The following is a 5,000-nucleotide window of genomic DNA, read 5'->3' on the forward strand; positions in this document are numbered from 1 at the left end:
TCATTGGGTTATATTAAACCTAATGGCGAAATTAACTTAACTTTTATATAATGGGATTAATTTTTAGTGAAATATTTTACTATTAATTCAATCCCGGGGCGTTCCATATAGTTATGTATAATGATAATTTATTATTATTTATACCTCTAACTGGAGCGTACCTTGAGCATATATGCTGTGACCCGAAAGATGGTGAACTATACTTGATCAGGTTGAAGTCAGGGGAAACCCTGATGGAAGACCGAAACAGTTCTGACGTGCAAATCGATTGTCAGAATTGAGTATAGGGGCGAAAGACCAATCGAACCATCTAGTAGCTGGTTCCCTCCGAAGTTTCCCTCAGGATAGCTGGTGCATTTAAATATTATGTAAAATAATCTTATCTGGTAAAGCGAATGATTAGAGGCCTTAGGGTCGAAACGACCTTAACCTATTCTCAAACTTTAAATGGGTAAGAACCTCACCTTTCTTGATATGAAGGTTGAGGTTATGATATAATGTGCCCAGTGGGCCACTTTTGGTAAGCAGAACTGGCGCTGTGGGATGAACCAAACGTAATGTTACGGTGCCCAAATTAACAACTCATGCAGATACCATGAAAGGCGTTGGTTGCTTAAAACAGCAGGACGGTGGACATGGAAGTCGTAATCCGCTAAGGAGTGTGTAACAACTCACCTGCCGAAGCAACTAGCCCTTAAAATGGATGGCGCTTAAGTTGTATACCTATACATTACCGCTAAAGTACATGATTTATAATACAATTTCGGTTGGATTATAAATTTTGAAACTTTAGTGAGTAGGAGGGTACAATGGTGTGCTTAGAAGTGTTTGGCGTAAGCCTGCATGGAGCCGCCATTGGTACAGATCTTGGTGGTAGTAGCAAATAATCGAATGAGACCTTGGAGGACTGAAGTGGAGAAGGGTTTCGTGTGAACAGTGGTTGATCACGAGTTAGTCGGTCCTAAGTTCAAGGCGAAAGCCGAAAATTTTCAAGTTTTAATGAATTGTTGAGAATATATAATTATTATGTTTTCTTCATAGTAATTAAACACTTGAATAATTTTGAACGAAAGGGAATACGGTTCCAATTCCGTAACCTGTTGAGTATCCGTTTGTTATTAAAAATGGGCCTTGTGCTCATCCTGGCAACAGGAACGACCATAAAGAAGCCGTCGAGAGGTATCGGAAGAGTTTTCTTTTCTGTTTTATAGTCGTACTACCATGGAAGTCTTTCGAAGAGAGATATGGTAGATGGACTAGAAGAGCATGACATTTACTGTTGTGTCGATATTTTCTCCTCGGACCTTGAAAATTTATGGTGGGGTTACGCAAACTTCTCAACAGGCCGTACCAATATCCGCAGCTGGTCTCCAAGGTGAAGAGTCTCTAGTCGATAGAATAATGTAGGTAAGGGAAGTCGGCAAATTAGATCCGTAACTTCGGGATAAGGATTGGCTCTGAAGATTGAGATAGTCGGGCTTGATTGGGAAGCAATACCATGGTTTATGTACTCGTTCTGGGTAAATAGAGAATTTCGGTTCTTGTTCCCCGGATAGTAGTTACGTAGCCAATTGTGGAACTTTCTTGCTAAAATTTTATAAGAATTATATCGCAAGATATATATTCTTATTTAATTATAACGATTATCAATTAACAATCAATTCAGAACTGGCACGGACTTGGGGAATCCGACTGTCTAATTAAAACAAAGCATTGTGATGGCCCTAACGGGTGTTGACACAATGTGATTTCTGCCCAGTGCTCTGAATGTCAAAGTGAAGAAATTCAAGTAAGCGCGGGTAAACGGCGGGAGTAACTATGACTCTCTTAAGGTAGCCAAATGCCTCGTCATCTAATTAGTGACGCGCATGAATGGATTAACGAGATTCCTACTGTCCCTATCTACTCATTCGTTAGTTGGCTTTCGACGCGGATAGACGTGCGTGCGCATCGTTGTGATTTGGTGAGTTTTTCTTGGCGAGTTGTTTTTGCGATTTTTCCGTATTCTCTTTTGTGCGGTCATTTGTTTACGCGGTGAGTTATAGGCACCGTTATTGCCTGGCGTGGGTAGGTAGTGATATTGTTGCTACGGTCGCGTGTGGATTTGTGCGACTGCACATTATTGTGCATTCTTCGCATTTTTGTGCGCGCGTGGTTGCGGTTTTTCGGTACGGGCGTGTGTTTTGTACAGTTTTGGTAGACTGTACAGTGCGTATTGGGTAAGTACAACATTGTTGTTATAAAAAGTAGCGTGGGTATCCACATAGTTGTTGTTGGTGGGCTGTCGCACAGTTTCAGTGGTTTACCGTGTTGTTGGTATTCCTGCTGGCTGGATTGCCTACCAGTGAGTGCTGTGCTGAGCGCCTGGCGTTCAGTTGCGCTTGTTTCGGGTTTGCCCGTACAGTTGTGCCCAAAGGGTGCCTGGGGCTGTCCCAGTGCTGAGGTCGCTGACTGTTGCGTCGACTGCGGTCGTAGCAGAGTGCTGTTAAGCCCACAGTGCGGTTGGTACAGTGCCACAGCGGTTGACTCGCGACCGTTACGGGGACATTGATCTGTCCGGCGGTCTTTTTGAGTAGCCTTTTCAGACCTTTGGCTGGGTTGTGGGCTGTGCCCTCGCGAGAGCGCATTAACCGACTGCTTGGGTGGTGACTGCTACAGAGCGAGTACACGTGTGAGTCAGCGTCTTCAGTGCGTTCAGTTGCACGCGCCTGGAGAGCAGCTGTTTCGGGTATTACCTGAGCAGGTAGCTTCTGCGCCAGTGTTCGCCGGCGTAACAGCCTGCCTGGGGGTAGGCCGAAGGTGGGAATGGCTCCACCACGGAGGAGGAGGGTTAAATCCCTCGCTGAAAGCGACGGGTCGGGCCCCATAACTGTGATGGTGGAAACGTCGTCGGGTGATGAGGAGGTGAGGCCACCGGTGAGGTCTCCGCCGCGGAGGAGGGCGCGTTTGGGGTCGCCTCTGTTGGTGAAAACGGAGAGCAGTGGGAGTGAGTGCGGTAGCGGAATGGGTGGCACCGCTGGAAAAGCGGTTGCTCACCCCGCAGTTTCGGGTGCTGCTAAGCCGGCCGAGAGCGGCGGTAACAGCGGCACTGGGAAGGGCGTCGCGGATAAGGGCGTCGCGGATAAGGGCGTCGCGAAGAAGGGTGTAGCGAAAAAGAGCGTCGCGAAGGAGGGATTGACGAAAGTCAGCTCGGCGAAGGAGGGAGGGAAACATGAGGGTGCAGTTAATGGGGGTGTGGTTGGGGGAGGCGCTATCAGCCATGTCGCGGCCATGAAGGCAGTGACGGCTGAATTAAATGCCTTAGTGTTTGGGGTGAAGGACTTTGAGGTCACTACCGCGAAGGGGCTGATGGAGCTTGCCTCGAAGTACGAGGCGCTCCTGATGACGGTAGTAACCGAGAATGCCCATCTTCGCGGTCAGGTTGACGCTCTAAGGGGGGGTTGTGGGGGATATATTGCCCAACCGAAGAGGTCGGTTGGGGGGTTGGCTCCGGCTGAGTCGGTGCGTGCGCCTCCAGCACCTGTGTTGGAGGCGATTGCTCCGGCATTGCCGAAGCCTGTGGAGACGTGGTCGGTGGTTGTGCGCAGCAAGGCCCCGACGACTTCCTCTAAGGAAGTCATAAAGAAGGTGGTGAAAGAGGTGGGACCTTCCCTCGGAGTGCGAGTGCACGAGGTGAAACCAATTAAGGGTGGTGGGGTGGTTATTCGCACCCCCTCTGTTTTAGAGAGGGAAAAGGTGGCGAATAATGCCAAATTTGGGGAGGTGGGATTGGATGTGACTGTGAACCGGAAGTTGGGTCCGCGGGTTGTGGTTCAGGGGGTTCACACCGAAATCTCCCATGATGACTTCATGGAGGAGCTCTTTCGGTTGAACCTCCAGGACGTCAACCCTGAGGCACGAAAGTCGGATGTGCGGATGGTCAGTCGGCCCTGGAAGGTAGCCGCTGATGGTAGCACCAACGTTGTCCTTGAGGGTTCGGACAAATCAATGTCCGCCCTCTTGGAAGCGGGACGGTGCTACATAAAGTGGTTTTCCTTCAGGGTTCGACCGGATACCCCTGTTGCTGGCTGCTTCCGGTGTATGGGTTTTGACCATAGAGTGGCTGAGTGTAGGGCCAAATCAGATGTCTGTAGGAGGTGCGGTCAGGAAGGCCACAGAGCTGCCGGTTGCGTCAATGCACCCCATTGTCGCAACTGTGCATTTAAGGGTAGGCCAGCTGGGCATCTTATGATGTCCGCTGTCTGCCCCATATACTGTGGTGTTGTTGAGCGCGCCCTCGCCAGACACTGATGGGGGGTATCTTCCAGCTAAATTGTCAGGGATCGTATGCCGTGATGTGTGAGTTGGGGGGTTGTATGCTTGAGGGTGGGTGCGGCATTGCCTTACTCCAGGAGCCCTACACCACCAATGGTGTGGTTCGGGGTCTTCCTGGGGTTTTCAGGGTCTTTACGGACCTTGGGGGTAATGCCGCAATTGTTGTGACGGATCCAAACTACGATTGCGTAGTGTTGGATTCGTCACAACAGGGGGTGTGTGTTTCAGTAGAGGGGGAGTTCGGTAGAATGATTGTCGCTAGTTTGTACTGCAAATTTAGCGAGCCCCTAGAGCCCTACCTGGGCTACATGGATAAGCTACTACTACTGGGGAGTAGTAGCCCATTTATCCTAGGGTTGGATGCAAATGCCTCGTCCTCGATGTGGTTTAGTAAGGTATCCAGACATTCGTCTGGATATCAAAGCCACATCCGAGGCGAGGTATTGAGTGAATGGGTGGTGGCTAAGAGCCTCCACATTTTGAATGAGCCGAGTGAATGGTTTACGTTTGAGGGGCCTAGGGGCATGAGTGATATCGACGTAACGTTAATGAATGAGGCAGCAAGGAGAGCGTTTGATGTCAGTTGGGAGATTAGGGGAGGGTGGGGATTGAGTGACCATAATTTGATACAAATTATGGTCTCTCCGCAATCCCCACCCTCGGCGTACGTGGGTCCATTGCGGCGA

At 49.4% G+C, this 5,000-nt stretch overlaps 1 pseudogene; it reads left to right on the forward strand.

The window, feature by feature from the left end:
* LOC128923655 (large subunit ribosomal RNA) overlaps window positions 1-1,954 on the forward strand; it is a 2,780-nt pseudogene extending 826 nt beyond the window's left edge.
* The last annotated feature ends 3,046 nt before the right edge of the window (window positions 1,955-5,000 follow it).

The sequence above is a fragment of the Zeugodacus cucurbitae genome, unplaced genomic scaffold (genome assembly GCF_028554725.1).
Source record: "Zeugodacus cucurbitae isolate PBARC_wt_2022May unplaced genomic scaffold, idZeuCucr1.2 ctg00000024.1, whole genome shotgun sequence".
Taxonomy (NCBI): Eukaryota; Metazoa; Arthropoda; class Insecta; order Diptera; family Tephritidae; genus Zeugodacus; species Zeugodacus cucurbitae.